We start from the raw sequence: 26,886 nt of genomic DNA, 5'->3' as shown, positions 1-26,886 counted from the left end.
CACCACTTATAAGGGATACTACAATATGGTAGCATATGTATAGATATGCTGCATGGAATATAGTGGGCTACTGGGCTACTTGCAGAGATCTAACAGCCACTTGGTACAACAGGTACTCTCTAATAGTATGTGCCCCATAATATTCACATGACCACATGGCTGGACAATCCAGTACAGTATTCAAGGGAGATGGCAAACTGTGGGGTCACAGGACAGTTGCATGACTGTCTACGCCAGCAGATCATGGGCTGGTCGCCCCCCACCCCCAACACATCAGTGTTCTAATACAACTGCTGTGACAGTAAGTCCACAATGATATATCACCAGACCTGACAACTCCAGAGCTGTGACAGGGAATATGGCCACAATTTTTTTATTCAAGTAATGCAGGGGTGGAAATGTATGTAAGCTGTTGACAGTGTGAGGAATAGAGCTTTTCTGTCTGGCAGCTGGTGTGGCTTACTGGGCTAGTAACATTAATATTGGTGATGGTGTTGGTGGTTCAAATCTCATAGCAGCTACATCTTTTACATGTGAGGTACTCGTATGGTGGTATTCCCACAGAGTATCAAAACCCCTTAAGCTGTTAATGCAAGAAAGCTGGTCAAAGCCAGAGATGATGGGGGGACAAAGGGCCAAACCTACAGACAGACATTATACATGCTTTGAGTAACCTATAGGGTGGCTAGTATAACAGCAGGTTGCAACAGGTCAGATTAGCTGCAGGATGTAAAGGCCATGCACTTAAACGTGTCAGTAGTTACAACAATTCAGTCATTGCATTTTACAGCATTTTACCAGAAAACCACAAATGTATGAGGAACAGACCTGACATATGGGGTGAAATGCTGAGCATTCTGCAAAAGCATGTATGGGGAGAGTTATGCCGACTGTCACCCTGTGTATAGTGTTACATCATGTACCCCAGCCACATCATACCTCTCAACCTCTTAGAGCAAGAAATCTGGACAAAGCCATGAGTAAAAGTGGGACAAAGGCCTACAAGTATGGACAATACATATATATTGCTCTTACAAACTTGGAAAGTTGATAGAAAATAGGTCTTGCATTAGCATGAATTTCCTGATGGGTATGGAGTCTGAAACTCAAATGTCGGTCATTATTTCTAACTTCAATCTGTAATGATTTGCCACTAATTTTCCAGGAAAGCAGAACCAGAAGCAATCAGTGTGAGATTGTGAAAGTGCTTACTTTTTACCTTGTTTTATTAAATTTGGAGTTCTATGTTCGTTCCTCAGCTGTGGTCATTTTGTTTCTATAATTAGCTCTGGCCTGGAATCACCTTGTAAGTGCTGACAGTCACACCTGGCATGCTCTCACACTTAGCTTACCTGATGGCAACTCTGTTGCCTCTTCCTCACAAAGACCTGATATGTAGAAATATGTCAGTGCATACAGACAGCTATGTATACATAGCTGTCTGTCCCTATCCCCCTGAGATAACCTGATTGGAAATCTGTTGCCTCTTCCTCACAAAGACCTGCTATGTGGAAATATGTCAGTGGATACAGGCAGCTACCTATACATATCTCTCTGTCCCTATCCCCCTCATGCATGATTAGTGTATCTATAAGTATGTGGCATGCATATGTATATATGTGTATATATATATATATATATATATATATATATATATATATATATATATATATATATATATATATATATATATATATATATATATATATAGCTATATAAAGTATAATGATACACAAACTCTCCACATGTATCTACATAACACATTTACATAATGTACACACACACAGCAACAGGCAAGGAGAAATCCTTATTATATACATTTATATATATATATATATATATATATATATATATATATATATAAAAACAAAATATTACTGCATGAGTACTCTGACTGCCACTATTGTCTGTGATAAACTGTTCTACACAAAAGTACCTAGGGAGCCATGCATATAAACCGCTGTACCTTGCTGTTGTCATATATCTGCTGTACTGCCATGCCATTCTGTGCCTCTGTATTGACATCATGTGTCAATGGTTTGTGTCCTCAGAACCCTGCAACAGAAACATGTACAGGTCTGTGACACATGTCATTCTGTAACACTCCTGCCAGTACATCATGCAACATAGGATACACAAAGTTCAATGTGTAGTCCTGCTATATGCCAGCATACAGTCCCTGGTGTGGGCCACAAGTGGTATGGCAAAACAATACAACATTACACAAGTACATGTGTTGTAATCATGTAACACTGTGCATCAGACATATAGTGGCATTTCCCTGCATTGATGGCATGAATGACAGGGATGTGGTACAGGTATCATCACATGCACAGCATGTGTTGCGGGGGTGCTGGAGGCCTAGGCTGTGCCAAACTGCTCACAGCATGTGTGTGACTCAGGAAGGGGTGCAGGTTAGATGGGCCATGGAAAGGTGCTGTGTGTGTCTGTAGGTGACCTGTATGTGACAGTGGTGTTTGAATGTGTGCATGTACACAGACAAGCCCTATGCTAGCCCTACATGTGTGTATGGTAGACAGCTATGGACTGTACATGGTAGAGTGGACAGATCACTGTCTCCAGTCACAAACATGGGAACTGGGTCTGCCAGGAGTAGCACTGGCACCACCATGCTTAAGTCAGATGTGCTAGCACCTGACAATGACTATTGCCTGCTGGGGCTGTGTCCCCCATGGGAACTGCCCAGGACCACGTGCTCATGGCCTGTCACATCATGGTGTGGACAGCACACTTCTCTCCATAGTGTTGGAGATACTCCCACTATGACAGTGTGATTGTGCATGGCCGCATGGGCTCTCAGCAGATGGTGTTGCTGACCTACATTCACATGTCCAACGCCCAACTCCAGCAAGATGCTCAAGCACACACAATGTGAGGCCTAAGACAGACACTGTCTCAGCTCGCTGTCTGTGCACTGCATCAGTCAACCAACCCAGGGTGTCCCCAGTGCAGTGGAGGCAGTCACTGTGCTGTCTCCATAACACTAAGCATACGTCTGTCTGACTCTGATATGCTAATTGCAGCCAAAACAGTTGAAGTGCACTATCATTAGCCAATGACATGCTAACACAGTGCAATATATAAGGCCTTCATGTAGACCTGGGCCTCTTTCTTAGCTGTTCAGATGGACATTACTGAGGCATGGAGACTACTGCATTACAGAGGATAGGTGACATAATTGTGAACAGTGGAGATGTCTGCAGTATGTCCACAGTTCCACCTAATATGTGTGGTCAGTCTCCCATGACATTGTGGTCATCTGTCAAATCACTGACAAATCATTGTGGGTTGCTGTCAGTAATGACACACACATTGGAGTGTCAGACTTCATAAATGTCAGAATACGCATGTGAATGCAACAGCTGTTATTCAATCACCTGACTATCTTTGTAAGTGCACACTCTAAAACATGTCCCTAACTCTGGGCCTTTGTCATCACATTAAGTATGGGTTTGTCTGGATTCCTTGTTCTGGGGGGTTGGTGGGTATAGTAGGACTGTAACAGCTACCATTACATACAGCTGTGTATGCTACAGGCTACTGCTGCAGGCTAGAACACATGGCAGATGGGGTTTGAACATTTTGGAGGACAGCAGGCTGTATGTGTATGTGTGGTAGCTGTGTCTGCCCTGTCATTACAACAGAGCTGGAGTAAGGGTACCCTTTACAGTCCAATCGAGGCATGTGATTCAGTAACATCTGTTATGCAACAGTGCCAATACCAGAGTTGTAGGCAACATATAGTTATTCTATGCAGATATGAGCAGTGTGTCCCTACCTGCAGGCCTTGTGGGAGGAGAGGCTATATTCTGCTCTTCTGAGCTGGGAATTTCTGGTTAAAGTCTTATAGTGCCTGCTTATTTGAACTGTTTCTTTCTGAAATTGGTGCGCCTTGTTTGCTGTAGCATAGACTAGATTCAGGTCTGCTGAATCTAGCTTTGTTTGTATAACTTGAGCACTAATCCAGGCCATCTTTTTTGGAGAAGGTTCCCCTGTTGCACCCTTGTGGCAGGAGTGTGCAGTTAGAAGGGTCTATATTAAAACACCGAACTTTCAAAATTTCGAGTGTTCTAATATCGACCCATTTTCAGCGAATGCTGAAAATATCGAAGAAACAGAAAACCAAATTTTTTCCTGGGGAAAGAATTCGGTTGTCCATTTCTGTTGCTTCGGTATTTTCAGTGCTGTGGTGGAAAGTTAAGGGTCTGGTTCAGGTAATTGTGTGATTGTGTGGATGTGATGGTTAGGGTGGGTTAGGTGAGTTAGGGTTAGGGTGCAGGTCAGGTAAGTGTGCGATTGTGTCGACGTGAGAGTTAGGGCGGGTTAGGTGAGTTAGGGTTAGGGCACGGGTGAGGTGATTGTGCGATAGTGGCGGACCTTAAGGTTTGGGTTTGGGTTAAGGTAAGTGGATAGTTAGTGGTGTATGTATAGTTTATTGTAGAGTTAGGTGTAAGAGTTTAGGTGTATTTGTGTGGATTGCTGTTTGTTTGGTGTGCTTGTGTTGTGTGTATGTGTTTTGGAACAGCAAATTTTTTCCCAGGAAAAAATAGGGTTCGATATTAGAACACTCAAAATTTTGAAAGTTCGGTGTTCTAATATAGACCCCAGTTGGAACTTGTCTGATTGAAGACTGCTGGAACAGGGCTCAGGTTTGAGCTTTTTTACTGGTTAATTGTGTAATTTGTTTAAATACGTTTGCTTGTTTTCTATTGTTATATATAAAAAATGCACTTTATTCATCTGCTTTTACTGTATTTGTGCTCCTTCCTACTTTATTACTTTATTTTGCTTCTGCTGCCTGTACTTAATTGCATTTATTCTGCTGCATTTATTACTGCTTGTTAGTAGCCTGGATAAATTGTAACTGTTATTCTAAGCCTTTGGTTTAATCACTTGGGCTTCAGACCAGTTGTTTTACATTAAGAAGGTTTCTGGTCTGCACTGTTGTGGCAGGACAGGTAGCTTACATCCTTCTAAGTTGGGAGTTGCTGATTGAAGACTTACTGTCTGTTATTCTAAAAGTGTATTAGTTCTGGATTAAGCGCTTGGGCTTTGGGACAGTTATTTTACATTAAGAAGGTGTTGTCTACACTCTTGTGGGAGGAGAGGGTAAATTCTGCCCTTCTGAGCTGGGAATTTCTGGTTAAAGGCTTATTGTGCTTGCTTATTTGAACTGTTTCTTTCTGAAATTGGTATGCCTTGTTTGCTGTAGCATAGACTAGATTCAGACCTGCTGAATCTAGCTTTGTTTGTATAACTTGAGCACTAATCCAGGCCATCTTTTTTGGAGAAGGTTCCCCTGCACCCTAGTGGCAGGAGTCTGCAGTTAGAACTTGTCTAATCGAAGACTGCTGGAACGGGGCTCAGTTTTTAGCTTTTTATTGGTTAATTGGCTAATGTGTTTAAATCAGTTTGCTCATTTGCTACTGCTATATTAAAAAAAAATACACTTTATGCATAGCTAAGGTTAAACTGTTCCTGGCTAAGTCAAACACACAAAACGAGCCAGCACCAGGTTAAAGGCAAGCAGAAAACTTCCTTTTATTGTGGCATGCCACAATAAAAGGAAGTTTTCTGCTTGCCTTTAACCTGGTGCTGGCTCGTTTTGCATGTTTGACTTAATTCGGATTGAGCCGTGCACTGGATCCACCGTGCGTGATTTTGGTTTGCTCTAAACTGTTCCCGGCGCCATAAAGTCGGCCCTACAAATTTTCTCTTAGCTTAGAACTAGCCAGTTTTTTAGTTTTAGCACTCAAATCTGTTTCTTTGAGCTCAACACTTGTTCAGAACTCATTGTAAGTGCTAAATATGCTATAAATTACTACAGCACTTAACTTTCCTCACTTGTCTAGAGGAAAACAGTTTTTACTACTTAATAAATAAGCACCTATCCAGGCATGTTTAAGGGTCAGCTCTCAGTGTTTTCTCCTGTCTACCTGATGAATCTGGGCATCTTGGGGCAATGCAGCAATTGCTTATGTACACAGACAATCCTCTCTTCCTACCACCCAACACTACAACCTCTGGGTAATGCACTTATATAGCCAAACTGGAAGCAAAGCTCTCTTCACCCAAGACTGGACTAGACAGTCAAGAGGAGAAGGTAAACACTTGCACCACAACAAACTCATCATGTAGTCCCTCAAAACCTACACCACCAAAGCACAGACATAGAAACACAAAACACGCACCTACATTTGCTGAGGTTCTCAATAAAAATCTGCTCAAGCAACAGAGACCTCCAAAGCAGAAACGCAAGCAACCTCCACTCCCCAACACAACCCAAATGACACATAGCTAATAAACTCAGTGTGCCACTCAACCACAGCCCATAAGGCATGATAGTGTACCCAACACTCTAGTCATAGATGACTCTATAGTCAGGCACACTGATATTCCACTCACCAGGCTAAACAAGGAGAAAGTTACTGTCAGCTGCCTGTCAGGTGCCAGGATATGCCACATAATGCACATACTCAGTTCACTCCACAAAAAGTACAAAAATTACTCTGTCATTGTCCATGTTGGTGTGAATGACCTGAGATGTACCTCCCTGAACTACATGAAAGAGACATGGAGGAGCTCTCCGATCTTGTAATGCAGGCAGGTATGACCCTAGCCCTGAGTAGCATCCTGCTATCACCCAGAATGATACCACAGTACAAGGACCAAATGACTGACTTCAACAATTGGCTAAGCTTCTGGTGTCATTCTAAAGGGATCCAGTATCTGTCTGCCTGGGATGACATGATCGACAGACCATGATGCTTTGCCAGAGATGGCCTGCACCTGTCACCCTTAGGATTCCGGATACTGGCTAAGGTTCTTGCCATCACTATAGTGCCCTTTTTAGGCAAGGTTCAAATGACAAATTCACCACCGTAACAGGTACAAGCAAGCAAAATCTGAGGGTAATGCTACTCAGTGCTAGAAGTCTAAACCTCAAAATGCACTCACTCGAGGCAGTCCTTAAAATGGAGAACATTGACACCTGTGCAGTGACAGAGACCTGGTTCAAGGCTCCAGAGAGCACACCAGCATTGCCAGGCTATAATTCATACCACACCTTTCGGCCACCTAACCTGGACCGAAACACTAAAGGCAGTGGTGTGTCTATATTCATTAAGGATATCCACACCTCCAGGCTAGTTGCTCAGCATAATGAATCCAAGATTATCCAACTGCAACTAACTCTGGGCAAGACTGCAATCCAAATTGTAGCTTGCTACAGATCCCCCACCATGCCCCAGGATTCCCACTCCTCATTTCTTGATACATTGGAAAATATTAGGGTACAACCCAACACACTAATAATGGGCAATTTCAACTACCCCACCATTAACTGAGAAAATTACTCATGTACCAACTCTTTTGCTCAACGTTTTCTGAAATTCATAAACTCCAATACCTTGGATCAACTTAGCCACACCCCCACCTTGGGCAGCAGTATCCTAGACCTAGTTGTTACCAACATGGGTGACTGGTGTTCCACACCAGAGGTCAATTCCTCGTTGGTCAGATCCGACCACATGCTAATCACCCTAGATATCCACAGCTCACCCCAACTCCCCCCCCATTAGGGAAAACACCGTAAAAAATTTCTCCAAAGCCTTCTTAACGCTTCTTAAGACAGAAGTGGCAAACTTCACGGCACCCATGCAGACAGGAAATAGAGGTATGACTGTTGAATCCTACACAAATGCACTTTATACACATTAACACGAGTGCATGGATCATGCTATCCCTAACAGAACCAAGATGCTATCTTCCAAAAAAAGGAAACCAATCCAGTGGTCCGCTGCCATAAACAAACTCTACAACAGTTGACAGAAACTGTTGCAAAAAAGAGTAAAACCCCATGATTGGAGGAACTCCTTGGTCAGCCTCAGTAAGAAGCTGAGATCTCTCACCCATGCAGACAGGAAATAGAGGTATGACTGTTGAATCCTACACAAATGCACTTTATACATATTAACACGAGTGCATGGATCATGCTATCCCTAACAAAACCAAGATGCTATCTTCCAAAAAAAGGAAACCAATCCAGTGGTCCGCTGCCATAAACAAACTCTACAACAGATGACAGAAACTGTTGCAAAAAAGAGTAAAACCCCATGATTGGAGGAACTCCTTGGTCAGCCTCAGTAAGAAGCTGAGATCTCTCATGATATCCTTCAAAACTAGTTATGAAAACAAAATCGCCACTGATTCTAAAGACAACCACAAAGCATTCTATAGCTATGTCAAGAATCTCAGTGGCAATACTCAGATCTGCTTTGAGTTACAGCACAATGGCACTAAATATACAGAACCAACTGATATTGCCAACATCCTGGCAGATAAGTTCAGTGTTAACTTTACCCCCTCTCACCCCCTAAAGGGCCCATCTCTATACCAGAAGACTGCAAAGTTCCTGTAATCACGGCTGCACAGGTAAAAACCACACTGTCTAAAGCCAAGAACACAGCATCCATGGGACCTAACAACATCCCAGGCTGCATTCTACACAAATTACAGAATGCACTAGCACCCCATCTAAGTACCATGTTCAATCATAGCCTCACCTCAGGCTTTGTGTCCACTGAATGGTGCACAGTGATGGTTATCCCACTCCACAAAGGGGGAGCCACCACGGACCCCAGGAGCCACCTCCCCATTATCCTGACGACCCTGGTCTGCAAGCCCATAGAACGTATCATCATGGATCTTATAAACAAAGACATTGGTAATCTCCAAACTCTGGACCCCATCCAGTTTGGGTTTGTAAAAGGCAGATCATGTCTCCTAAACCTGATAGACCTCTTTGAAGCAGTCACCAAAGCTGTAGATGAGGGTAAGGTGGTTCACACAGCCTATCTAGATCTTGCCAAGGCTTTTGACACCATCCCCCACTCTGGAATTATAGATAAAATCAATAAACTAGGTATAAATCCCTATGTCACAAGATAGGTTGACAACTGGCTCACTGACAGAACCCACACTGTGAAAGTAGCAGACTCCAAATCTGACTTCAGACAAGTGACAAGTGGAGTACCACAGGGTTCAGTCCTGGGTCGTCTCTTGTTTGGTATCTACTTCTCTGAAGTACAGGCTAACACAGAAGGTCTTTGGCTAATGAAGTTTGCAGATGACTGCAAACTAGGAGCCATAATCAAAAACTCCTAATGATGTGGACATCCTACAAAAGAGCCTCACTGAGACAGATGCCTGGTGTCAAAGCCATGACGTCAAGCTCAATGCCAAAAAATGCACTGTCATCCCATTTGGTAAAAACTTTGTACCCATGAAGTACCACATAGGCAGTAGTCTACTTAACACTGAAAGTATGATAAGAGACCTTGGGACACAGGTGGACAGTAGTCTCTCCTTTGATAATCACATCACCACAGTAGTCAGGAAATCCTTCTCCATGGCACACCTCATCAAAAAAGGTTTCTTATTCAGGAAAAAAGAGGTCATTGTTCCCCTCTACTCGTCACTCATAAGACCCATTATAGAGTACAACGCCCTTTTGGTATGTACCTCACAAGACATCTACAACACCTGGAAAGGCCACAGAAATACCTCACACAGAGGATTACTGGCCTCAGACAGATGCACTATTCAGACCGTCTCAAAAAACTCCAGCTTTACTCCGTTGCATATCACCTACTCAGAGGCGATCTCTGCCTAACATGCAAAGCTATGTCAAACCCAGAGCTGTTGGACATGCCCCACCTAAAGTAATCCCAATTCCTCTGAGCTACATGCTCTAGTGACTTAAACCTTGTCATCACAATAAACAGAACATGCTGGACGGATAGATTCCTGTGCCAGAGACTTCCCATACTCTGGAACAAACTACCTATCTATATCAAACAAAGCTCCTCATTAGCACTCTTCAAGAAAAATCTTGATGATTGGATGGGAAATAGGAAATTCACCCCAGGGATCACTTCTGTGGCTCTGCTCAGCAGGGGCACAGGAAAATAATATTTGTGGGTGGCGAAAGGGGTCTATATTTGATCATCAAAGTATTAATACTTCAAATGGTCTAATATCGACCTGAAAACAACAAACACTGAAAATAGCGAAGCTGCAGATAACAGAATGTTTTCCTAGGGTAAGAATTTGGTTGTCCGTTTCCATGGCTTTGCTTTTTTAGCACTTTAGTGGAAAGTTATGGGTTGGGTTCAGGTAACTGTGCGATTGTGTAGACGTTAGGGTTAGGGCAGGTTATGTGATTTAGGGTTATGGACCAGGTGAGGTGAGTGTGCGATAGTGATAGTCTTTAGGGTTAGGGTGGAGTATGTGATTTAGGATTGGTGTGGGTGAGGTGAGTGCACGATAGTGATAGACTTTAGGGTTAGGGCAGTGTATGTGAGTTAGGGTTAGGGTGCGGGTGAGGTGAGTGTGCGATAGTGATAGACATTAGGGTTAGGGGGGGTATGTGAGTTAGGGCGTGGGTGAGGTGAGTGTGGATAGTGACGGACCTTAGGGTTAGGGTTTGGGTTAAGGATAGTGGATAGATAGTACTGTATGTACAGTTTAGTGTAGGGTTAGATGTAGGATTTTAAGTGTATGTGTGTGGATTGCTGTTTTTTTGGTGTGCTTGTGTTGTGTGTGTGTTTCTCAGAACAGTGAATTTTTTCACAGGGAAAAAAATCACTGTTCTGAGCTTTCAATGTTTTAAGATTTCATGGTTAGAAGTTTGAGGTTGTTGTATTCAATGATGTGCTGTTTTGTTGAACTGTTATAGACCCAACGAAAGCCAGGGTACCTTTTTGGCTAGGCTTATATAAGCCCTAAGGCCAATAGCCTAGTATCTACCTAAGAACCTAAAATGGGGTAGCAATTCATTCTTTAGCAGTATCCTGTGTGGATTAATAATGCATGACTCACTCATTACTTGCTGTCAGCACAGTAATGTAATTAAATTGCAGCACAAAACTGGATTTGAACCCAGAACTGCATGCAGTAAAATGTACTGCAAGCAATGTGTTTAACACACTGAACTAATGGGTCACTGCAAGTGGCTGTGTATTTGCATGATATATGCGCACATATACAGACTGTGTGAAACTTTTCTACATCCATGTGTGCGAGCATGGCTTAGTATGGTTAATATATATTTATATTTTTATTCATATTTCTATTCATATGTATAGTCATATCTAAATATATAATGTATTACTATATTAATATGTTAGTTTATATTTATATTTATATTTCCATTTCTATTGATATTATATATATATTTATATTTAAATGTATGATATATTAATCTGTTAAGATATATTATACTTATATTCATATTTTTTTGTTTATACTTAAGCTGCTGGTAAAAGGGCACATATACCTGCTATGACTATAAGTAGCCCTCAGTATGTTTAGCTGGAAACACCTGTTTAACCTAAGACCTGTGCAACATGGTGGGCTAAAGCAGTATGATATAGTGGAGTGGGACCTGTGTCCGGGGCTTGGCATAGGTGTTTATTTTCTACATAAGACTAACACTGTAATAAACAGAAAAGCTCATTAAAGCACATTAAAGTTCATTTAAGATGTGCTAAGCGAAGCTGTGTGGCACACTGCTCCTCACCTCTTTACACAAATCCACGCAAACCCATGCTAAAAAAATATAAAGAAAAGAAAAAGTGGGTAATAGGACAGTAGTGAAATGGAGGCTAGCAGGGTAAAACACTGTGAAAATCAGGTAGGGTTGTGCAGGAAGGGTGTCGGAAAGACCCATAGCTATCCATTTCTTGTACAGCAACAGCTGTGCATTTGGATAGATGTGTACATGAATTTGGACTCTCAAACCCCAGAGAGAGGGGTGAGGACAAATTAAATGTCTTATCAAGCCAATTGAAACAAATTACTTGTGTCAAGTGGACACATGTGCGAAATGGAGAGCTATGTATTAGGCATTTTTTTTGTGGGACATATGCCCATTATTTTTTAGAAGGTGAGAGGGGAATGTTGGGGAAGGGACATAGGTACATGTGGGGAGGTAAGTTGAGTAGAAGCAGATGTATTTGCAGACAGACAAGACAGACAAGACAGGAGATGGTGTGTGAGATATGAGGAGTGTAAACACCTAGGATGGGGTGGGTGTTGTGCACTCCGAGACACATGTGCCTTCAGACAGCAGCAGCATGAATCATGTCCCCACCTGTGGGACAGTTGACACTGCTCCTTCACTGCCCCAAAGGTGACTGTGCTCAAGACTGGGTTGCTGGGCCAGCCTGCCCCACCAGGTTGGCCAGTGTGCCCTCAATCTGGTGCAGGCATGGTTCATAAGTCTGCTGACTGTATACCATGGCTGGCAGTTGTCTTTGGATGATAGCAGCCCCTCCACCACTGCTCCCAGGGCAAGGCTGGGCCCCATATCCTGAGACAGTTCCACCTGATGCAGCAGGTGATACAGTGGCAGTGGAGAGGGCACCACTGGCCTGGGTCCCAGATGTGCTAAGACCCTGTGCCACAGCCATCTGAGGGATGGCAGGTGGATCAGCAGAGGGGTTACTGTGGTGACTGAGGTAAAGCAATAAGTATAGATTAGTTAGGAACAAAGCATATTGTTAGTAATAACAGCATGCAGAACAGTGGAAATAACCCAAGTGCATATCAATGCATATTATGTGAAACACAGCAATAAATAACAAAACAGTCAGTATATTAATAGCATGCCAGTAACACTTATGGCATAAGGCCAACAAAATAGGTAATTCAACAAGATATGTTAATATGCAACCATTATAATACATAACAATAGTAAAACACATACCCCAAAATACAGTTTAATGTAACAACATATGTTAATAGTAAACCATAACTAATGAATAACAATAATAAATAAATGAAGATAAGGGCTGTGAAGAGACAGAAAACAGTCTATTAGTACCATTATAGGCTATTTACTTGATAAAAGTACTACTTTCTACTCTACAAGTCTGTCCTTTCTTTATGTGTACAGCTACCCTAAAGGTCCTGTAACACATACATACCTCTCAAGCTATTCACATGGGACAGTATGGGACAAGCATTAACAACTGTGAGTGCAGAACTACACAGAACACTTGCACGTTAGGTGGACCTATATAACTACCAAGGTGCACTGTGGGCTGATGTAGTGATACTTTGCTATTTAGGTAACCTGTCAATGGTATTCCTGTAACAGAGGGGTTACACACTACTAATTACATTACATGACAGTGTGTCACTTGAGAGACATGTATGTGTACAGTAGAGAACCTAAACAACTATCATGCCTTGCTTAGCAGGCATGGGAATAGATCCCAATAGCAGTGGCTGCAGAAGACATCTGAATGGAATGTATAAATTGTCTGCAGCAACTTTTTAACAGACACAACAGGCATACCACCATACCATAATTGCACATTTTATTTATTTTATTTAATTTTATTATTATTATATTTATTTCCTTTATTTTATGCTGTATTTCCACATTCTTGCTAATGATTATAACAGCCTGTGACATCTAAACACACAATTATTGACTAATAATGTCGGCTACTTCACCCATTTATCCGTAGTTCTTGTGGAGAGAGAATCTGTAATCATTATGTGACTGATATTGTAATATTTAGTGCTACATAGCACTGGATTTGAACCCTGTTCTGCGTGTGATAAAATGTACTATAGACAAAGCATTTAACAAACCAAGCTACTAAGTCACTGCTGATTACTATCTGACTGATATTTACCTAGAGCTCACCTAGAACCAAAATATGACCTGTTATTTAGTACTACAGTTTTATATTAAACTGCAGTGACAGTAGAACACATATGCATGGACTACTAGCATAAGAGAGATATTAGGTAATCTATACATTTCTATCTAGACTGCAGGTGTACACAGTTTATTGTTATTGAGTTGAAATATCTGTGACATCAACAAACAATATCAGATCATGAAGTGAACTACCTCACTCATATACCTTCCTTACCTGCTGTTTTTGAATGACAGAGCATTATGTGAACAATATGGGCCTAGAAGCAGCCTTGAATGGTACTATGTGTGTTAAACATTACATTTGGCAGCCATTATATTTGCGGTCTACAGCTATTACAGTCTTATACTTGACTGCAGCACATTTACCTTGCAGTCTGAATGCATACAGCTCTACTGTAGTGGCTAAAACAAGGCAATGCTGATGCACACAATTTACCTTGGTGTTATTGGTATTGGCTCATGTGTTATTGAAAAACAGTTGTCATAATTCATTTCTTGCAAAACAGCTCTACTTCCACACTTATTGCACTACAGACTTTACTGTATAAACTTTCATAAAGTTTGTGGTATTGTTTCATGTTTGTATTACACAACAGTTGTCAGTATTCAGTTCTTGAAAAACAGCTCTAATTCCACAATTAGTGCACAAAAGACTTTATTGTATATACATCAATGCAGTTACTAGCAGTGTTTCGAGTTTTTATTGCACAATAGTTGTCATTATTCAGGTCTTGCAATACAGCTCTAATCTCATAGTTATTGAACTACAGACTTTATTGTATATACTTTCTTGCACTTAATGTTTTACTCTTTCTTGCTTAATGCACTACAGTTGGCAGTATTCAGTCATTGCAGTACAGCTGAAAGTCCACATTTATTGCATTACAAACTTTACTGTACATACTTTATTACAGTTAATGATTTCCTAATTCTTGTTTATTTCAGTACAGTTAGAATAATGCATCCGTACTCACCACACTCAAAGTGCAACCTGGCCATGCGCCCTGCATGCCCCTTGATGTTGCAAACCCTGTCCTCTGCAGCTGTTGGGAGAGAAGCACACCATTATGCATACCAGTTTAGCAATCATTCAGATTAGCTATAGCTGAAACAGAGGAAAAGTTACTTACATACTTGTGGGGCATTTCCTGCCGAAGCTTCTTGGACCCAGGTGTCCAAGAGATCCCACTTTCATCGCTTCAGGTCATCATGGTGGTGATGTACCTGCTCACCTGTATGGGGGATACCTGTTACACTGGTGAGTTCACTTGCCAGCCGTCCCAGGCCTCTGCCTTACACTCTGAGTCCCTGAACCCTCCCTGCAGCAGCTGGTCATCATGTTTTTTTACAAGGAGTCCAAGCATGACCCTGGACTCCTGAATGCCTCAAAGTTGCACATGAAAGCACAAACCCACTCCAATGCATGCCATAGTATCCTTCAGAGACAGAACTCCACTGTATTATGCTGTATTCCTGCCTATTCCACTTAATATTGCCATTGGGCAATATTTAAAAATGTGGCACATCACTTAGCAGCGTGCAAAGCAATGCAACTGAGTTGAGCAGTGTGAATACCAGCCAAGCAAAGCTGAGCAGAGCATAAACATGCTCAGCTAGTATCATGTTCATGTGGTGCTTAGCAGGTCTTAGCAGAGCTTAGTTGAGCGCAGCGGGTCAATATTTAAAATAATTGTTATAATTTGTATTTCAAAAATTAATGCGCACTTCCCTTTCTATGTATTGAAACCTTGGACCTACTTCACATGAGGCTGTAACTCTATCCATTTAGCTACATGGATATGTGGAATTCTACTATACCTTTACATAGTCCTCTGAGCTACGTATAAGCACTGCTGACACCATGCCACTCTGCGCAAACACACTCAGCTACGCTTAAACATGACATTTAAATAACTAATTAGTAGAGCTACATTAGCAGGGTGCTGTACTTCTGTGTATGTCATCCTTCAGATGAGACATTAAAACTGAGACTCCATCTACCTGAGACTCCATCTACCTGAGTTGGTGGATGTAAATGACACGATTTAAAGATTAGAGTAAGTTTCATGATGCCTTGCTCAAATTTTACCTAGTAGTATTAAATACATCATTAGGTCAACTGTGATAGGAGGATACTAGCCTAGTGGGACTAACCTGGACAGCCATGGATGGATGGGTGGATAGATGGATATCAGATAGAAAGTGACTGTTCCTGTAGTGTTGTTCACCCCCCCCCACATAAAATGCACATTTGCCATGAAACAGCATGATTTTTCCTGCTGATTTCATCTCTGTTAACATAGACAGCACCTTTATTGTTTTGTTTTAACCACTTTCCTTGGAGATATATCTTTTTTTTTCAGACTGTATACTTTGGTAGTCATTTAGTACTTTTACTGATCCTGAGCCCTAACAACATTATCTTGTTAAACCAAATGAACCAAACCAAATAAAACAAACAGATATGCAGTGTAAAAGCAATCAAATAGTAATCCAAGTTTATTAAAATTCAAGTAGGTAACATTACCTTGTTGCCAAAAGAGTTTTGAGTGGAGCCATATGCCCTTCCTGCTGTCTCCTTCTGCACTGTCTTAGTTCATTAATTTATACATTATGTGATATATGTTATACCTTTTTCTGTATTGCAGGAAAGTCAAGTTTATCTCTACACTTAGTGGACTTAAGATAGAGAAGCTAATCCTGGACAGGACACACTCACACCCACACACACACACACACACACACACACATTCATGCACACAAATTACACACATGCCTGTGGGTAACTTGTTAGATCTGCAATTCACCTTCTACATGTCCATCAGATGTAGGAATAAAAAGGAACACCAGGTAGAACACTGTACAGATAAATGGAAGATATGCAGAGTCTACACAGAGATCCTGACTTTGTTCCTAAGGCTAATGGAACTAGTCTTAACACACTTAATGGATACAGGGATGCTTCCATTGCAAGAGCTCACCTGTGAAGTATAAGGTTTGTCAACTATCCAATATCATTTAAAAATGTGATGCATTCAAACAATATGTGACATAATAAAGTCTTATTGATTCTTTAATAATAATCAAGCAGTTTATTAAGTTTTTAAGATTCCCATTTTCAAAGGTCTTCCCCTTAATTGTTAACTGTTATTGCTATTATTTGTTAGTCTGAATCTGCAAACTGATTCAATATTTCTTCATGAAATTTTCAGGAAATGCTAGTGACGCAACTATTTATAAAACAGGCTTAGAGTGGACTCCTACTATCACAGGCACAGGAACAATTGCATCTTGAATTTGAATGCAAAAATCAAGTTTAATTTAATTTTTATAACTCAACACATACAAAAATAAATAAATAGATAATCTGTATACAGAAACATATATTCCTTTTAGGTCTGAAATCACACCAGCATTATGTATTTTTTAGGATTGTTAGTATTTTTTTTACTCTACTCAGAAGAGAGCTACAGGACATACATTTGCTTTCAGGTCACTGTTCTGAAAATGTTGCATCTTGTCAATTGCTAAGGCCAAGTCTAACTTAAATTACACCCTAACTTCAAATGATAATGTTTTACTGCTGTTTCAAGATATCCATACAGAGCTTTCAAGATAATACAGCAGGATAATTCCATTAATATTATGCATTTTCATAGCCTAATAACTTTTAGGGAACATTGACAAAAGAATCTGAAATATCTGCATGCCTGTCAGAACATGGGAAATATGTGTATTTTGCTATATAATTTTATTTGTATTATAGTTCCGAGAAAATAGAAATATGTTTGGTTGTTGCAAAATATACATGTGTTTTAGCACAGTACTCAAATACCTAGATAAGATGACTGTCAGTACATAATAATAAGGGACAATTTCACTGCAACTGTATGAAACATTACAGCAAATGTCTCAAAATAATATATCATTAAGAAATGCCCTTAGTTGCTCATTCCAACTAGAGGGATACATGCACAACTGTATTTTCAGGTAATGTACTTTACTGCACATAAAACTAAATTATTGGAGGGGTCATAAGGTTAGTGACAAAAAGGTATCTATTTAGGTGAAATAAATATGATATATACATCTTATTTAATGACAACCCAGCAAAGAAGTACTCAAGGCCATTAATGTGTTTACCAAAATAAGCAGAAGGGCACTGCAGCAGCCCCTTCTTTTCCCAGCTCAGCATGGTTTCTGCTCACACCACAGCACTACAAAAACACTGCCACAACACTATTCAAGTTCATTACCACTACAAACGAGAGCAGGTACCATGGTAGCTCTGTAGCCAGGGTGTTCCATGACCTCTCAAAAGCATTAGACACGTCTCACATTACAAACTTTTTACCCAAGCTGTCCAACCTAGGATTAGAATCAGCATCTCTCTCCTGGTTTCATACCTATCTAACAAACAGGAAGCAGGTAGTAAGATAGTTAAGCAATATCCCACCCTTTCTGTCTGTAGCAGTTGGAGTCCAGAAAGGCTCCATTCTTGGTCCTCTGCTCTTTGACATCTAAACAAATGATCTTCAGACTGCTACTAAACATGCCTCTATCATACAGTATGCAGATGATTCAGCCTTAATATGTGCTACCAATAGTCTACATACTTTAGAGCACCTTACTCAGGAGTCCCTCTCTTCTTTAGAAGACTGATTATCAGACTCACAACTGCTGCTGAACCTTAATAAAACAAATCTAGTCCTGTTCATCCCTAAATCACTATCTGCCCCCCCCCCCCAAAAAAAAAAAAATGAGTCTTTATCCACACTTCCATCACATAAACATTGAGCTAGTGACACAGACTAAAGTGTTAGGATCCATTATTGATGAAAATCTAAAAATTGACCATTGTGTAGAACAGATTATAAAGAAAGCACATCAAAAACTTGGCTTCGTCTACAAGATTAAAACTTCTCTGACAGACCAATGCAGAATAAACATAATACCCTTCTGCTCACACCTCTCTCTCCTCTACATTTCCCCTGTTCTATTTACCCTACAGCCTACCCTACTCTCCTCTCTGAAACAATACTATAACAAAGTTGCCATATTTGTTTCTAACCACAGGTTTAGAATACACCACTGAATATCCCTAAAACAGCTACAATGGATAGAACTGAGACACTCATTAATCCACTCTCAACTCACATCGACACACAATACCACCCTGACAAATGTCCTAGCCTGTGTACCATTCTACATCACAGCAACCATATTAGACCCTTATGGTCTACTGAAAAAATATGACTAACTGTTTCTAAATCTAAAAAATCCATTGGGGATTCTCTATACTCCTCTTACCTCCCAGAAATTTGGAATTGTAGTCTCTTAGAAATTAGACAAACAAAAATGCTATTGCCTTTCAAAAGCAGCAAAAACAATACTTCTGTGAAAAATGTCTATGTACACACACCAAATCCAACCAAGTCTGGCCCAAAACCAAAGCAAACTAATTTCAAGAAGGATATGAACAAAGGACGATACAACTGTATTTTTTTTTGCTCTTTCTTCCCATACTCTTCTTGCATCAACTAATACCTTATCTATGTATAGTCCTCCCACCTTTTTGTTTTCAAATTCTTTTCTCTAAACTAGCTTTACCTCATCTATCTCCAAACCTTTTTTTCACTCTCCACTATTCCATCCCTGTTATCACCACAGTAAATAATCTTATTGTTACATTAGTTCTCAATGTTACCTCAACTCTCTCTGTTCATCTTTCACCCCCCTTCATACTTCCCTTGCTTTCCTACTTCCTTATCTACGCAGGACGTCACCTATTCTCTACACTTGAAATTGTAAATAATTGTATTTTTTATTGCTAGTCTATCTATAGCAGTTTTTTTCCGTTTTGAGATACCATGTAATGTTTTATCCTTTTTGTTATGATGGAATCTTCTTTTGATGTGGTATGTAATATATTTATTCTCACTTGCTGCTATGTCAGTAGCTTTTCTATCTAGGCCGCCACTGAAAGGGGTATCTCTTTAATTATGCCCAGTCGAACTACCCAGTAAACAAATGCAATAAATGGAAAAAACAAATACATTCTTGTAGTGTTTTACTCTCTAAACTATATTCTAACACACGGGGTAACATCACAGTCTGTGCAATAGTATTGTGTTACTAATGCTGTCCCACAGCACTATTGTGTTACTGTTGCTCTTCCACAATAGTATTGTGTTACTAATGCTGTCCCACAGGACTACTGTGTTACTAATGCTCTTCCACAATAGTATTGTGTTACTAATGCTGTCCCACAGCACTATTGTGTTACCAATGCTCTTCCACAATAGTATTGTACTACTAATGCTCTCAGACATGTGCATTTTTTTCCCTGTTTGCACTCCTTCTGTGACACTCTTGTGAGATCCTGACAGATTAAACTCTTTGTACTTTTGATGGGCATTCTTTTTTCAGGAGGTTGCTAGAATCTTTGTTGGAAAATATCTGCCTGAAAGGCAAAGATCTGCTATATCAATGGAGACAGAATTAGTACGCTGTTCTTTGCAGATTTCCTGAATTTGCTGTACTGATTTTGTTATAAACTAGTATCGGATGCATGTGTCTCCTTTCTTCTGGTAGATATGAAAACAAATATGAATAAACTTCTTATTATATTATTTCCTAGTTTGCTAAGTCTATTCATACTTGTTAAGCATTTTGTCACTCAGGTCCACCTCTGACCCCCACTTTGCTGTTGTATCTAACATCTGCATTTGGTTTTAGCTTCAGGCTGCCAATTTGCTTGTGTATCATGATATATTTTTGCCCATAATGAAAATAATAAACATATGTATAGTTATTTTGTTTTGGGCCTGGCAAACCATATTACTGCAGTAATTTTTGGGGCATTCTGAAGTCACAATTAGTGCTGCCACCAACACTTAAATGTGCCTCCAGGAGTTTGGCCACATACCTGACCTAGTACGATTTATTGTTTCTTGGAATTCTGAGTTCAGGCAGCAGACGAGTTTGAAGTTAAAACAAACCTCTCTGTAAATAAGATATAATTCTTCCCAGCTAAGGAACCCATCATAGAAGATTATGAGAGGGTCACTGATGCTGACCACAATATTTTGTGTTTGAGACAGGTCCCTATTGAAATGTTGGCGCATGTTCTAACATGTCCCCTCCAAAGAAGGACAGAAAACAGAGGAGGAGATCAAATTTCGAAGATCCCTCTTCTTCTTAAAACTTCTTTTTGCAAAAGGGAGAAAGCCCTCCTGCACCCCCCATGTGGGGGGCAAGCCCCCACCCCAAATTATACACACCAAAATTGAGGCTGCCATACCTTGGAAAAAAGGGAATATTCCAAGAAATGGCATCTCAGACTTGGTATATGCAACTCTGATCTTTTGACCATTCAGTCTCCATGTTGTCAAGACTTGTTCTAGTGGGTCCTGACATTTCAAAAAGGTTACTGTCCAAGACATGGATGCTAAGAAATTCACGTCAAGCTTGAAGCTTGAGAAGTGAATCTTGCCATCCAAGTTGAGAACACATAATATTAAGTTAGCATCACCAACCCTCTAATAATTCTTTGTAGTACATGCATCATTATCTGCTCCATGTACTAATAGTTACAGTAAAAATGGAAAAAAAAAACCTAAGTGTTTTGCTATATTTCAAAGCTATAAATCACATAGCAAGTTCTGTCAGAAGGGCAGTGTACCTCAGTCCTTTAGATTTACACTCACCTTCAATGCCTCTCAACTATTCAGATTTTCATCTCATAAGTTGGGTCTGTTCTCATAGACTTCACGGTTATCAAAGAAATTACAGAGGACTGAAAACACTAAATAATGGCATACATTTAGGTTTCAAACTTTGTATTATTTAGAAAATCAGGCAAACACACATCGTGTTATCCTAGTAACATTCTAAATTTTTATGAAAACAAAATTGCCACTGATTCTAAAGACAACCACAAAGCATTCTATAGCTATGTCAAGAATCTCAATGGCAACACTCAGATCTGCTCTGAGTTACAGCACAATGGCATTAAATATACAGACCCATCTGATATTGCCAACATCCTGGCAGATAGGTTCAGTGCTAACTTTACCCTCCTCTCACCCTCTAAAGGACCCATCTCTATACTGGAAGAATGCAAAGTTCCTGTAATCATGGCTGCACAGGTAAAAAACACACTCTCTAAAGCCAAGAGCACAGCATCCATGGGACCTGACAACATCTCAGGCTGCGTTCTACATGAACTACAGAATGAACTGGCACCTCACCTAAGTACCATGTTCAATCATAGCCTCACCTCAGGCTTTGTGCCCACTGAATGGTGCACAGCGACGGTTATCCCACTTCACAAAGGGGGAGCCATCACCGACCCCGCAAACCCCCATTAGCCTGATGAGCCTGGTCTGCAAGACCATGGAATGTATCATCATGGAACTTATAAACAAAGACATTGGTAATCTCCAAACTCTGGACCCTACCCAGTTCGGGTTTGTAAAAGGCAGGTCATGTCTCCTAAACTTGAGAGACTTCTTTGAAGCAGTCACCAAAGTGGTAGAAAAGGGTAAGGTGGTTCAGACAGCCTATCTAGATCTTGCCAAGGCTTTCGACACCATCTCCCACTCTGGAATTATAGATAAACTCACTAAACTAGGTATAAATCCCTATGTCACAAGATGGGTTGACAACTGGCTCACTGACAGAACCCACACTGTGAAAGTAGCAGACTCCAAATCCGACTTCAGAACAGTGACAAGTGGAGTACCACAGGGTTCAGTCCTGGGTCCTCTCCTGTTTGGTATCTACTTCTCTGAAGTACAGGCTAACACAGAAGGTCTTTGGCTAACAAAGTTCACAGATGACTGCAAACTAAGAGCCATAATCAAAATTCCTAACGATGTGGACATCCTACAAAATGGCCTCACTGAGACAGATGCCTGGTGTCAAAGCCATGGCCTCAAGCTCAATGCCAAAAAGTGCATTGTCATCCCCTTTGGTAAAAACTCTGTACCCATGAACTACCACATAGGCAGTAGTCTACTTAACACAGAAAGTGTGATAAGAGACCTTGGGACACAGGTGGACAGTAGTCTCTCCTTTGATAATCACATTGCCACATTAGTCAGGAAATCCTTCTACGTGGCACACCTCATCACAAAAGGTTTCTCATTCAGGAAAAAAGAGGTCATTGTTCCCCTCTACTCATCACTCATTAGACCCATTATAGAATACAACTCCCCTTTTGTTATGTACCTCACAAGACATCTACAACAACTGGAAAGGCCGCTGAAATACCTCACAAAGATGATCACTGGCCTCAAACAGATGCCCTACGCAGACCATATAAAAAAACTCCAGCTTTACTCCATCGTATATCGCCTACTCAGAGGCGATCTCTGCCTAACATGCAAAGCTATGTCAAACCCAGAGCTGTTGGACATGCCCCACTTAAAGAAATCCCAATCCCTCCGAGCTACATGCTCTAGTGACCTAAACCTGGTCACCACAATAAACAGAACATGCTGGAGGGATAGATTCCTGTCCCAGAGACTCCCCATACTCTGGAACAAACTACCTAGCTATATCAAGCAAAGCTCCTCATTAGCACTCTTCAAGAAAAATCTTGATAATTGGATGGGAAATAGGAAAGTCACCCCGGGGATCAATTCTGTGGCTCTGCTCGACAGTGGCACAGGAAAATAATTTTCTTGGATGGCAAAAGCCAGGGTACCTTTTTGGCTAGGCTTATATAGGCTATAGGGCCAATAGCCTAGTACCTACCTATAAACCTATGAACCTATGAATTTAGAACAGGAAGTCATGCACATGTTACCGGTGGACAGCAGGCATACCCAACCTTAGCATCTTTAGCAGGGGGGTGCCTAACATTTTTTAGGTTACGTCTTGCACTACTCTAGCGCTTAACTGATTTGTCTTTTTTATAATATCAGAGCATAATCAGCACACTACATGCATTACAAATGCATTACAGTACCTTCTGTGCTTAACCTTGCCAGGAGTTGTAAACACTTGATTATCAGTGCTCTGTGCTATGACCATTGGTTCCAAGCAGAGACTCATAGTTGATTACTTGCATAATGACCCAGGGACCTTCATAGGCTAGTCCTGTTTCCCACAGTGAGAATTAAAACTTTTACCTTTTGTCTGTAGGGTAAGATCTTAACTATTATGCCAACCCTCAACTAAGAGACTATTTGCTGAACTGCATTTACTGCTGTTGATTTTCCTGTATATCTTCTGGAGCTGAATTCTTTTACAGGACTCATAGGTTTTTATTCTAAACCTAGATCTTTTTAATGATATATACTTTTGAATCCCAAGTCAGCCTTTAATTAAGAGAAAGAGTACTTTGAAAAAATATGTGGTTTACGGGCATTTAAACAGTAGACATTTTTGTTCGTTAAGAAGAGAATGACCTTTATTTTTTCCTGTGAGGAGGATGCATGTGTGAAATTTTCATTGTTACTGACATTAATCAGTTTCTATCTTCTGTCTCTTCAATTACACTGTTTTCAGTTAATATTTTTAGATCAAAAACTGACACTGAGCAGTGCAGATCTTTCCTAACTATAGTTCATTCCTAACATACACATGCACATATTCTCTTCTTCCATGCAGAGGATAGTCAGGATCCTTTCAAATATAGGTGATTCTGCAGTAACAGAGGACATTTTTATGACACAATAACCCCCCCCCCAAAAAAAAAAGCAGGGAGTGCAGAAACCCTGTCTTCCCTTACAAAGTACAGCCTCAGGTAGTTATGCTGTTCTTGCCTCAGTCAGCCAGTGCCTACAGTGTCTAAAGGATTCAGAAAAGCAATGCCTTGGAGGTCTATGACAGAGTAGGTAGGGAACTGGGCGGCACAGTGGTGCAGTGGTTAATGTTGTTGCCTCACAGCAAGAGGTTCTCTGGTTCGATTCTCGGCTGGGGTGCCTTCTGTGTGGAGTTTGCATGTTCTCCCTGTGTTCGCGTGGGTTTCCTCCGGGTACTCCGGTTTCCTCCCACATTCCAAAGACATGCATCTGGAGCATATCTCCCCGGGCCTCTGCTGAAAACAGGCTCTGTGGAACCTAGTCAGACTTTCCCGGTCAACAAATGTTAAATAAAAATAAATAAAAAACTGCCACCCCAAAATATACACACACACATATACATATATATATATAAATATACTTCTAAATTTCCAAGTTTCAAAACTTTGAATTTCTTATGGTCGAGACCATAAGATCGATGTTTTGAAACTTTCGAATGTAATAAAAAAATTAAATAAAACAAAAAAAAAAATCTTTTTTTTTTTTACATTGCCCCTGCACCCCCAAACACCCTGATGATTAAATATACCAACTCAAAGATCGCACTACAGCGAGGAAAATGGTAAATATACAGTTCTGCATTGTGCGGTGACCTCCATTTAAACAGTTTTAAGCTTTAAAACGTCGATCTTATGATCTCGACCATAAGAAATTTGAAGTTTTGAAACTTCGAAATTTAGAAGTCGACCCACATGTACACAAAAATTAAAGATTAACAAAAGTACCACAGATTGAATGTAAGGTGTACAGTGACTGGCATATAGACAGTTTGGTTCCCCAATCTGAATACAAAACTAAAATCTTTCCTTCTCTACAAATAACAATCTGACACTGTTTCACACACTGGAATGGATCATGGGAAAACATATTGTGACTTTATCCCTTTTTTCTGATGCAATACACCCCTCTAATAGTCAGAGTAAAAAAAGACAAAAACTGCCTTTTACTGCCTTTGTTGTATAATTGGATGCCTCCCAATAAATGCAAAGCACATACACAAACATGCACACAGACGCCCACACACACACACACACACACACACACACACACACACACACACACACACACACACACACAGACGCAAACACACAGACTTTTTTCTTGCCAGTGAAGACACTTCTCAGTGAAGAAATTAAAAAAAAATGTTGGTCTGATCACTTTGACAGAATTGCATTATCTCACGTGTCCTCTCTCTTTTTTACAATGCAGATTTTATCTGCTTGCAAGTGCCAGGTTTAGTGTGGTAAAGTGAGAGATCAACTAAAATATGCAACTGATATCTCTGTTTACAACGCATAGTAACAGGGCATAGAATGACTAAGCATGACTACTAACTGGTGCAGGGGGCAGTGAGGATTCATGCTAAAGAATACAATGGGATATCACTTTAGGGTTCCAAAGTTTATTAATTTCTAGGGCAACTTGAAGGGTAATAACCTTGCTCTTATGATTCCTTGCTACTTTACTAACAAAGTTATTATTCTACTGTAGTGCTGAACAACAGAAAAAAAAACCCTGAAAACCTGTTTTTTTAAGATTGTTTTCATATTGATGCTAAAATAAAAATCAACAATACATTAAAGTTGATTTGTTTGTGTTTTCTCTGTGTGCTAAGATAACCTGTGACCAGTCACTAAATGTTTTAAATAGTAATGGCTCGATGATCCGATCTGCTCACAGATGGTAACACATACTGTATGTAGTACATGAAACTCCACACGTAATGCTTTAAAATCTAGAAAAAAACAAACTTGTTAAGACCTTGCCAGAAATATGCTTACCAAGCTCATGTCAGTTATCTCTAAGTACTGTTCATGGTTTCATAGATTAGTACTAGGCTAATTGCCCTTCTGGGCCATTTTAAGCCTAGCCAATTACCCCATGTGAGAATCAAACCTTGCATTTTGTGTCTGTAAGGGAAAACTTAACCATTATGCCAACCTCCCCTTGTTAAGGTTGAGTTTCATGCTAGGGATTGGCAGTAGACAGTGCTGGCTGGAAAAAGAAGAGGAGCTGAAGGTAAAACACCTTTAAAAGCTTTTAGATACTTCACTCTGCTACATTTATAAACAAAGAAATGTGTGAATAATGTTATTTTGTTCTGTCTGCTGTCTGTTTGACAATGATAAGTGTTTTATCAGTTTTCAAATACTTCCAAATCAGGTACAACACTTCACACTCTAACCCTGTTTTGTTCTGTATCTGCTACTAGTACATGGATTAGATATAGCTCCATGTACTATAAAGAATTATGAGTGGGTCTAAAAACAGAACACAGAACTCTTAACCATGTGTTCTTGACAAGTGTGGCAA

This window comes from Protopterus annectens, chromosome 1.part1, assembly GCF_019279795.1.
Source record: "Protopterus annectens isolate FY-2018-M chromosome 1.part1, PAN1.0, whole genome shotgun sequence".
NCBI lineage: Eukaryota > Metazoa > Chordata > Ceratodontiformes > Protopteridae > Protopterus > Protopterus annectens.
Note: the sequence above shows the minus strand (reverse complement) of the source record.